This window comes from Drosophila simulans, unplaced genomic scaffold (genome assembly GCF_016746395.2).
Source record: "Drosophila simulans strain w501 unplaced genomic scaffold, Prin_Dsim_3.1 Segkk39_quiver_pilon, whole genome shotgun sequence".
Taxonomy (NCBI): domain Eukaryota; kingdom Metazoa; phylum Arthropoda; class Insecta; order Diptera; family Drosophilidae; genus Drosophila; species Drosophila simulans.
In genome coordinates, this window is record NW_025416835.1 from 48,450 (window position 1) to 58,769 (window position 10,320).

Here is a 10,320-nt window from a genome sequence, read left to right on the forward strand (position 1 = left end):
GACGCATATGATATTGTCCCTATCATATAATTAATATAAAGACTTTAATGAATTGTGTCAAGTTGCCAAACACCTCGTCATCAATTTAGTGACGCATATGATATTGTCCCTATCATATAATTTATATAAAGAATTTAAAGAATTGTATCAAGTTGCCAAACACCTCGTCATCAATTTAGTGACGCATATGATATTGTCCTATCATATAATTATATAAAGACTTTAAAATTGTTCAAGTTGCCAAACACCTCGTCATCAATTTAGTGACCATATGATATTTCCTATATATAATATAAAGACTTTAAAGAATTGTATCAAGTTGCCAAACACCTCGTCATCAATTTAGTGACGCATATGATATTGTCCATATCATATAATAATATAAAGACTTTAATGAATTGTGTCAAGTTGCCAAACACCTCGTCATCAATTAGTACGCATATGATATTGTCCCTATCATATAATTAATATAAAGACTTTAATGAATTGTGTCAAGTTGCCAAACACCTCGTCATCAATTTAGTGACGCATATGATATTGTCCCTATCATATAATTAATATAAAGAATTTTAATGAATTGTGTCAAGTTGCCAAACACCTCGTCATCAATTTAGTGACGCATATGATATTGTCCCTATCATATAATTAATATAAAAACTTTTAATGAATTGTGTCAAGTTGCCAAACACCTCGTCATCAATTTAGTGACGCATATGATATTGTCCCTATCATATAATTTTTGATATAAAGACTTTAAAGAATTGTATCAAGTTGCCAAACACCTCGTCATCAACTACTATATTATGGTTGCGCCGACCTCTCATATTGTATTCTCTTATGTGTTCATAGGATTTTGGCAATTATATACGAGTAAATTAAATAATATACTTATGAAAATGATTAATTATTATATGTATAAGGGAAAAAATGCTGAAATATTCCCATATTATCTTAGTATTATAGAGGAAAGACCGTTGCCGACCTCTCATATTGTTCAAAACTTATGTATTCATATGATTTTGGCAATTAAATGAGTAAATTAAATAATATACATATGAAAATGATTAATTATTATATGTATAAGGGAAAAAATGCTGAAATATTCCCACATTCTCTCAGTATTATAGAGAAAAGCCATTATAGTGAGAGGGTATAGTAGTGTAAACGACCGGAATTACGACAGAGGGTTCAAAAACTACTATAGGTAGGCAGTGGTTGCCGACCTCTCATATTGTTCAAAACTTATGTATTCATATGATTTTGGCAATTATATGAGTAAATTAAATAATATACATATGAAAATGATTAATTATTATATGTATAAGGGAAAAAATGCTGAAATATTCCCACATTCTCTCAGTATTATAGAGAAAAGCCATTATAGTGAGAGGGTATAGTAGTGTAAACGACCGGAATTACGACAGAGGGTTCAAAAACTACTATAGGTAGGCAGTGGTTGCCGACCTCTCATATTGTTCAAAACTTATGTATTCATATGATTTTGGGAATTATATGAGTAAATTAAATAATATACATATGAAAATGATTAATTATTATATGTATAAGGGAAAAAATGCTGAAATATTCCCACATTCTCTCAGTATTATAGAGAAAAGCCATTATAGTGAGAGGGTATAGTAGTGTAAACGACCGGAATTACGACAGAGGGTTCAAAAACTACTATAGGTAGGCAGTGGTTGCCGACCTCTCATATTGTTCAAAACTTATGAATTCATATGATTTTGGGAATTATATGAGTAAATTAAATAATATACATATGAAAATGATTAATTATTATATGTATAAGGAAAAAAATGCTGAAATATTCCCACATTCTCTTAGTATTATAGAGAAAAGCCATTATAGGGAGAGGGTATAGTAGTGTAAACGACCGGAATTACGACAGAGGGTTCAAAAACTACTATAGGTAGGCAGTGGTTGCCGACCTCTCATATTGTTCAAAACTTATGTATTCATATGATTTTGGCAATAATATGAGTAAATTAAATAATAAACATATGAAAATTAATATGTATTATATGTATAAAGAAAAAAATAATCATATTATATATGAATAATGGAAAAAAAAATGAAATGTTCATATAATCTCTTAATATATAAGAGAATAGCCCGTATGTTGGGTGGCAAACGGAATTGAAAATACCCGCTTTGACGACAGCGGGTTCAAAAACTACTATAGGTAGGCAGTGGTTGCCGACCTCCCGCATTATTCGAAATATTTATTTCGGATTATGTTTATATTGGTTACATACAATAAAGTATATTATTATCCGTACAAATTTGTTTCTCAGTTCTATAGAACACGGGACTTGGCTCCGCGGATAATAGGAATATACGCTTTTTAGATAATATCGTTGAAACAAAAGTCAAGTTTCTATTATATATAGAATAACAAATCGTTTCCATATATTATCGTTAATTTTTGGAGGCAGGCAAATATTTATTTATTACCTGCCGTATAGTTGGATTATTATATCGTTACGGTATAATACAAATATGGATTCTTATGAAAGAAATATAAAATTATATATTAAATGTGGAAATATTATCATATGCGCTTGGTTTTATGTTATATATTACCAGAGAGATATATGAAAAGAGATAAATTTTAAATTTATCTTCAAAATGCAAATGATTTAACTTAATATTTATATTGGTTAAACAAAAATTGTACATGTGTGGATACAATAATTATGTATGTTGGAAATAAAATGATATTTTATAATGAAATATGTATATATAAAAAGATATAATTATAGAAACATATATATTACAATAATTATATGAAATTCTTGTTATATTGGTAAAACAAGTATAAATTAAAAATGAAATTATGGATTACGAATGCTATATAAAAATGGCCGTAATCGAATGGATATTTTACTTATAAATATATATTTAAAATTTTACCCAAAGGCGAAATATTGAATTTTATTCAATATAATAAAAATCATGGAATTATATAAAGTGAAAAATCCATATATCTATTATATTGCTTATTTCGATTCAAAAAATATGAATGGAATATGAAGGAAAAACATTATTCTGGTTGATCCTGCCAGTAGTTATATGCTTGTCTCAAAGATTAAGCCATGCATGTCTAAGTACACACGAATTAAAAGTGAAACCGCAAAAGGCTCATTATATCAGTTATGGTTCCTTAGATCGTTAACAGTTACTTGGATAACTGTGGTAATTCTAGAGCTAATACATGCAATTAAAACATGAACCTTATGGGACATGTGCTTTTATTAGGCTAAAACCAAGCGATCGCAAGATCGTTATATTGGTTGAACTCTAGATAACATGCAGATCGTATGGTCTTGTACCGACGACAGATCTTTCAAATGTCTGCCCTATCAACTTTTGATGGTAGTATCTAGGACTACCATGGTTGCAACGGGTAGCCTGAGAAACGGCTACCACATCTAAGGAAGGCAGCAGGCGCGTAAATTACCCACTCCCAGCTCGGGGAGGTAGTGACGAAAAATAACAATACAGGACTCATATCCGAGGCCCTGTAATTGGAATGAGTACACTTTAAATCCTTTAACAAGGACCAATTGGAGGGCAAGTCTGGTGCCAGCAGCCGCGGTAATTCCAGCTCCAATAGCGTATATTAAAGTTGTTGCGGTTAAAACGTTCGTAGTTGAACTTGTGCTTCATACGGGTAGTACAACTTACAATTATGGTTAGTACTATACCTTTATGTATGTAAGCGTATTACCGGTGGAGTTCTTATATGTGATTAAATACTTGTATTTTTTCATATGTTCCTCCTATTTAAAAACCTGCACTAGTGCTCTTAAACGAGTGTTATTGTGGGCCGGTACTATTACTTTGAACAAATTAGAGTGCTTAAAGCAGGCTTCAAATGCCTGAATATTCTGTGCATGGGATAATGAAATAAGACCTCTGTTCTGCTTTCATTGGTTTTCAGATCAAGAGGTAATGATTAATAGAAGCAGTTTGGGGGCATTAGTATTACGACGCGAGAGGTGAAATTCTTGACCGTCGTAAGACTAACTTAAGCGAAAGCATTTGCCAAAGATGTTTTCATTAATCAAGAACGAAAGTTAGAGGTTCGAAGGCGATCAGATACCGCCCTAGTTCTAACCATAAACGATGCCAGCTAGCAATTGGGTGTAGCTACTTTTATGGCTCTCTCAGTCGCTTCCCGGGAAACCAAAGCTTTTGGGCTCCGGGGGAAGTATGGTTGCAAAGCTGAAACTTAAAGGAATTGACGGAAGGACCACCAGGAGTGGAGCCTGCGGCTTAATTTGACTCAACACGGGAAAACTTACCAGGTCCGAACATAAGTGTGTAAGACAGATTGATAGCTCTTTCTCGAATCTATGGGTGGTGGTGCATGGCCGTTCTTAGTTCGTGGAGTGATTTGTCTGGTTAATTCCGATAACGAACGAGACTCAATATATTAAATAGATATCTTCAGGATTATGGTGCTGAAGCTTATGTAGCCTTCATTCATGGTGGCAGTAAAATGTTTATTGTGTTTGAATGTGTTTATGTAAGTGGAGCCGTACCTGTTGGTTTGTCCCATTATAAGGACACTAGCTTCTTAAATGGACAAATTGCGTCTAGCAATAATGAGATTGAGCAATAACAGGTCTGTGATGCCCTTAGATGTCCTGGGCTGCACGCGCGCTACAATGAAAGTATCAACGTGTATTTCCTAGACCGAGAGGTCCGGGTAAACCGCTGAACCACTTTCATGCTTGGGATTGTGAACTGAAACTGTTCACATGAACTTGGAATTCCCAGTAAGTGTGAGTCATTAACTCGCATTGATTACGTCCCTGCCCTTTGTACACACCGCCCGTCGCTACTACCGATTGAATTATTTAGTGAGGTCTCCGGACGTGATCACTGTGACGCCTTGCGTGTTACGGTTGTTTCGCAAAAGTTTGACCGAACTTGATTATTTAGAGGAAGTAAAAGTCGTAACAAGGTTTCCGTAGGTGAACCTGCGGAAGGATCATTATTGTATAATATCCTTACCGTTAATAAACATTTGTTATAATACAAATAAATACAATTTACCAAAATAAAAATATTACAAAATGATTCTACGGAATCAAAAGTTAAAGTGAAAATAAAATGTAGATGGCTTTTATTTTATTTATATGTGGGGCTTGGCAACCTCATAAAAAGACTTTAACATTATTAATGTTGTTGTGCGTATTTGTGGCAGTACTTACTACAACAACGGCGTTTCCTATAAAAACAAATTCTCGAAAATGGAAATCGAAGAAACTAAACTAAATTCGAAAGTGGAAGTCGAATTAAAATTAAAATAATTTTGAATGTGGTAATCGAAATAAGTTTGTGTGTATATGGACCATAATATACACGCGTTGCGAATATGTATTGTTCATCTATGTTATGAGCATACGTTGGCTAATGCACAACCTAAAATATACAATGTTTGTACCTGTCATCCATCAGGTTAATGTTTTATATAATTTTGCAGTATGTGTCACCCAAAATAGCAAACCATAACCAGATTATTATGATACATAATGCTTATATGAAACTAAGACATTTCGCAACATTTATTTTAGGTATAAAAATAAATTTATTGAAGGAATTGATATATGCCAGTAAAATGGTGTATTTTTAATTTCTTTCAATAAAAACAATATTGACATATATAAAAATGAATTATAAAACTCTAAGCGTGGATCACTCGGCTCATGGGTCGATGAAGAACGCAGCAAACTGTGCGTCATCGTGTGAACTGCAGGACACATGAACATCGACATTTGAACGCATATCGCAGTCCATGCTGTTATGTACTTTAATTAATTTTATAGTGCTGCTTGGACTACATATGGTTGAGGGTTGTAAGACTATGCTAATTAAGTTGTTTATAAATTTTTTATAAGCATATGGTATATTATTGGATTAAATAATGATTTTATTCATAATATTAAAAAAGAAATGAAAAACATTATCTCACATTTGAATGTGAAAAACGAAGAGAAATATTTTCTTTTTCAATCAAATAATACTGAGAAATGTCTAGCATAAAAAATTGAAATATTTTTCATCTAGAATTGTCTCTTATTAATGATTCGAAAAAAAAAAACTTGTTATGTTATTATTCTTCGTTGGTTCGTTAAATGGATAAAAAATAACTTTGCTTACAAGAACTATTGGAACTATTTATAACGAATTTAATTGATTGTTTTATCATTTATATATAAAGAATTTATGGCAAAATATAGTTATATATACACCTCAACTCATATGGGACTACCCCCTGAATTTAAGCATATTAATTAGGGGAGGAAAAGAAACTAACAAGGATTTTCTTAGTAGCGGCGAGCGAAAAGAAAACAGTTCAGCACTAAGTCACTTTGTCTATATGGCAAATGTGAGATGCAGTGTATGGAGCGTCAATATTCTAGTATGAGAAATTAATGATTTAAGTCCTTCTTAAATGAGGCCATTTACCCATAGAGGGTGCCAGGCCCGTATAACGTTAATGATTACTAGATGATGTTTCCAAAGAGTCGTGTTGCTTGATAGTGCAGCACTAAGTGGGTGGTAAACTCCATCTAAAACTAAATATAACCATGAGACCGATAGTAAACAAGTACCGTGAGGGAAAGTTGAAAAGAACTCTGAATAGAGAGTTAAACAGTACGTGAAACTGCTTAGAGGTTAAGCCCGATGAACCTGAATATCCGTTATGGAAAATTCATCATTAAAATTGTAATATTTAAATAATATTATTAAGAATAATGTGCATTTTTCCATATAAGGACATTGTAATCTATTAGCATATCCCAAATTTATCATAAAATATAACTTATAGTTTATTCCAATTAAATTGCTTGCATTTTAACACAGAATAAATGTTATTAATTTGATAAAGTGCTGATAGATTTATATTATTACAGAGCGTTAATTTTTCGGAATTATATAATGGCATAATTATCATTGATTTTTGTGTTTATTATATGCTCTTGTATGATTAACAATGCGAAAGATTCAGGATACCTTCGGGACCCGTCTTGAAACACGGACCAAGGAGTCTAACATATGTGCAAGTTATTGGGATGTAAACCTAATAAGCGTAATTAACTTGACTAATAATGGGATTAGTTTTTTAGCTATTTATAGCTAATTAACACAATCCCGGGGCGTTCTATATAGTTATGTATAATGTATATTATATTATTTATGCCTCTAACTGGAACGTACCTTGAGCATATATGCTGTGACCCGAAAGATGGTGAACTATACTTGATCAGGTTGAAGTCAGGGGAAACCCTGATGGAAGACCGAAACAGTCTGACGTGCAAATCGATTGTCAGAATTGAGTATAGGGCGAAAGACCAATCGAACCATCTAGTAGCTGGTTCCTTCCGAAGTTTCCCTCAGGATAGCTGGTGCATTTTAATATTATATAAAATAATCTTATTGGTAAAGCGAATGATTAGAGCCTTAGGGTCGAAACGATCTTAACCTATTCTCAAACTTTAAATGGGTAAGAACCTTAACTTTCTTGATATGAAGTTCAAGGTTATGATATAATGTGCCCAGTGGGCCACTTTTGGTAAGCAAACTGGCGCTGTGGGATGAACCAAACGTAATGTTACGGTGCCCAAATTAACAACTCATGCAGATACCATGAAAGCGTTGGTTGCTTAAAACAGCAGGACGGTGATCATGGAAGTCGAAATCCGCTAAGGAGGTGTAACAACTCACCTGCCGAAGCAACTACCCTTAAAATGGATGGCGCTTAAGTTGTATACCTATACATTACCGCTAAAGTAGATGATTTATATTACTTGTGATATAAATTTTGAAACTTTAGTGAGTAGGAAGGTACAATGTATGCGTAGAAGTGTTTGGCGTAAGCCTGCATGGAGCTGCCATTGTACAGATCTTGGTGGTAGTAGCAAATAATCGAATGAGACCTTGGAGGACTGAATGGAGAAGGGTTTCGTGTGAACAGTGGTTGATCACGAGTTAGTCGGTCCTAAGTTCAAGGCGAAAGCCGAAAATTTTCAAGTAAACAAAAATGCTAACTATATAAACAAAGCGAATATAATACACTTGAATAATTTGAACGAAAGGGAATACGGTTCCAATTCCGTAACCTGTTGAGTATCCGTTTGTTATTAAATAGGGCCTCGTGCTCATCCTGGCAACAGGAACGACCATAAAGAAGCCGTCGAGAGATATCGAAGAGTTTCTTTTCTGTTTTATAGCCGTACTACCATGGAAGTCTTTCGCAGAGAGATATGGTAGATGGGCTAGAAGAGCATGACATATACTGTTGTGTCGATATTTTCTCCTCGGACCTTGAAAATTTATGGTGGGGACACGCAAACTTCTCAACAGGCCGTACCAATATCCGCAGCTGGTCTCCAAGGTGAGAGTCTCTAGTCGATAGAATAATGTAGGTAAGGGAAGTCGGCAAATTAGATCCGTAACTTCGGGATAAGGATTGGCTCTGAAGATTGAGATAGTCGGGCTTGATTGGGAAACAATAACATGGTTTTATGTGCTCGTTCTGGGTAAATAGAGTTTCTAGCATTTATGTTAGTTACTTGTTCCCCGGATAGTTTAGTTACGTAGCCAATTGTGAACTTTCTTGCTAAAATTTTTAAGAATACTATTTGGGTTAAACCAATTAGTTCTTATCAATTATAGATTATCAATTAAAATCAATTCAGAACTGGCACGGACTTGGGGAATCCGACTGTCTAATTAAAACAAAGCATTGTGATGGCCCTAGCGGGTGTTGACACAATGTGATTTCTGCCAGTGCTCTGAATGTCAAAGTGAAGAAATTCAAGTAAGCGCGGGTCAACGGCGGAGTAACTATGACTCTCTAAGGTAGCCAAATGCCTCGTCATCTAATTAGTGACGCGCATGAATGGATTAACGAGATCCTACTGTCCCTATCTACTATCTAGCGAACCACAACCAAGGAACGGGCTTGGAATAATTAGCGGGGAAGAAGACCCTTTTGAGCTTGACTCTAATCTGGCAGTGTAAGGAGACATAAGAGGTGTAGAATAAGTGGGAGATATTAGACCTCGGTTTGGTATCGTCAATGAAATACCATACTCTTATTGTTTCCTTACTTACTTGATTAAATGGAACGTGTATCATTTCCTAGCCATTATACGGATATATTTATTATATCTTATGGTATTGGTTTTGATGCAAGCTTCTTGATCAAAGTATCACGAGTTTGTTATATACTCGCAAACAAATTCTTTAATAAAACGATGCATTTATGTATTTTTGATTGAAAATTTGGTATAACTCAATTACTCAGGTATGATCCAATTCAAGGACATTGCCAGGTAGGGAGTTTGACTGGGGCGGTACATCTCTCAAATATAACGGAGGTGTCCCAAGGCCAGCTCAGTGCGGACAGAAACCACACATAGAGCAAAAGGGCAAATGCTGACTTGATCTCGGTGTTCAGTACACACAGGGACAGCAAAAGCTCGGCCTATCGATCCTTTTGGTTTAAAGAGTTTTTAACAAGAGGTGTCAGAAAAGTTACCATAGGGATAACTGGCTTGTGGCGGCCAAGCGTTCATAGCGACGTCGCTTTTTGATCCTTCGATGTCGGCTCTTCCTATCATTGTGAAGCAAAATTCACCAAGCGTTGGATTGTTCACCCATGCAAGGGAACGTGAGCTGGTTTAGACCGTCGTGAGACAGGTTAGTTTTTACCCTACTAATGACAAAACGTTGTTGCGACAGCATTCCTGCGTAGTACGAGAGGAACCGCAGGTACGGACCAATGGCACAATACTTGTTCGAGCGAACAGTGGTATGAGCTACGTCCGTTGGATTATGCCTGAAGCCTATCGTAGTGCTGGACTGCAATGATAAATAAGGGGCAATTTGCATTGTAATGGCTTCTAAACCATTTAAAGTTTATAATTTATTTTATAAACGACAATGGATGTGATGCCAATGTAATTTGTAACATAGTAAATTAGGAGGATCTTCGATCACCTGATGCCGCGCTAGTTACATATAAAGATTATTTAATACAATGACAAAGCCTAGAATCATTGTAAACGACTTTTGTAACAGGCAAGGTGTTGTAAGTGGTTGAGCAGCTGCCATACTGCGATCCACTGAAGCTTATCCTTGCTTGATGATTCGATAAATAAATGATTTTTTCCTGTAGCCAAACACCTCGTCATCAATTTAAGTGACGCATATGATATTGTCCCTATCATATAATTTTTGATATAAAGACTTTAAAGAATTGTATCAAGTTGCCAAACACCT

At 34.8% G+C, this 10,320-nt stretch overlaps 1 non-coding gene and 1 pseudogene across 1 annotated transcript; both read left to right on the top strand.

Moving 5' to 3' along the window:
• The first annotated feature begins 5,709 nt into the window (after window positions 1-5,709).
• On the top strand, window positions 5,710-5,886 carry LOC120285529 (annotated as a pseudogene).
• Window positions 5,887-6,277: 391 nt separating this feature from the next.
• Window positions 6,278-10,192, top strand: LOC120285525. Its single transcript, XR_005544814.1, has one exon. It is a non-coding gene; the product is annotated as a large subunit ribosomal RNA (ribosomal RNA).
• Window positions 10,193-10,320: the final 128 nt, after the last annotated feature.